This window comes from Octopus sinensis, linkage group LG10 (assembly GCF_006345805.1).
Source record: "Octopus sinensis linkage group LG10, ASM634580v1, whole genome shotgun sequence".
NCBI classification, from domain to species: domain Eukaryota; kingdom Metazoa; phylum Mollusca; class Cephalopoda; order Octopoda; family Octopodidae; genus Octopus; species Octopus sinensis.
Window position 1 is genome coordinate 22,311,838 of NC_043006.1, and position 1,737 is coordinate 22,313,574.

Consider the following 1,737-nt stretch of genomic DNA (forward strand, 5'->3'; position numbering starts at 1 on the left):
GTGTTTATGTCCCCGTTACTTAGCGGTTCGGCAAAAGAGACCAATAGAATAAGTCCTGGGCTTACAAAAGAATAAGTCCCGGGGTCGAGTTGCTCGAATAAAAAGGCGGTGCTCCGGCATGGCTGCAGTCAAATGACTGAAACAAGTAAAAGTAAAAGAGTAGATATATGATAGAAATTGGAATGAACAACATTTTATATTTAAAATCACTACAATTGTTTCGACACATTGTTATTCTCATAGAACATTGGTGAGAAGTTATGTAATAATCATCAACCATTCATGGTGTAAAATGCACCTCCTCAGGTGATTGTTTAAATAAGTCCTTCATTAGATCCTACTGTCATTTCACTCAGTGTAAGAATATTTTCACGCTGAAATGTCTATGTTGGATGAATATCTGCTGCAAATGAGTCAATGTAAATGCTATGTCAAAGGACAATGAGGATACTTATCCAGCAGAACACATGTCAGACAGGAATTTAATGAGAATAATACTGTAATGAATAATTTGTAAAGATGTGTAAGTAATTCTCCATTCTTCTTTCTGATATATATACAGGCTTGCTGGTCACTTTTTTTCTATCTTCTAAAGGGTTTTTAACAAATTTTCTAAGCTGTCTTCACAGCCATCCTACATTCAAGAATTCCTTTATTTTCTGTAGAATATTGACTCACTTCGTGGTTCTAAGTTTGATTACAAAATGTTCTCACATTCCAAAAGTTATCATTTAGCATTATAAAAGATGGTATTTGTTGTCAGGAGTCTCTTAGTCTAATAATACAGGGCACTCAGCCAGAATTTGAGAGGTACAAGATTCGTTTCTCTGTAGAGGCATGCTGGCCACTTCTTTCCATCATCTAAAGGGTAATTACCTGGTTTTCTAAGCCATCTTCACAGCCATCCTGCATTTGAGAATTCCTTTATTTTCTGTAGAATGTGTGTGTGTGTGTGCAGTCTGTGTGTTTGTTTACATTTATGTTCATTTCTATGAAAGTCGTGATCCATGTTCATTTTGTTGTCGCTTTTTCTGTCAACAAATTATCCACTCAGCTTGCTTTGTGGCTTCAAAGTTATATGGAATAAAGATTCCTTGCTTGAAAAATTCATAAAGAGACTAAGGCCCAAGAAGTACATCAAGCTGGAAAACAAACTTTCTTCATAAAATATTCATCTAACTCATGCTAGCATGGAAAAACAGGAATGAAAAATGAACAAACTAAATTATTTTATCAACTCTGCAGAGAAAAAAGGTAAAATTAACTGTGACAAGATTTAATCTCAGAACAATGATATTCTGTGTAAAACTAGATTATCTGAGCATCTAGTTTGAGAGTGAATACCTCAGACATTCTCATCATCTCCATTTCAGAAAGCCGATTCAATTTCTTTAGCTGTCTATCAAGCTATCTTTCATGCCATTCTGACTATGATATCAGTCATTATATATATCTACTCATAAACTGTTGCTGAAGGAATGGTAAATCTAAGAATATTGTAATTAAGAACCGTAATTAGTGGAATTTTACGGTGCACTAGTAAGTCTTACTCAGAGAAAATTGAAATAGAATCAAATCAGAACCAGTTGGTAATAAACTTTATTACTAACAGGAAATATTACCTCTCAACATCTACTAAATTTTTCCAAAATATCACTAAGCATTATAATTTGTCATAAAACCTCAGCTGAAATCATGTTTGTCGTTGCTAGCCCCAGGTTGGTACTAACTGAGAAG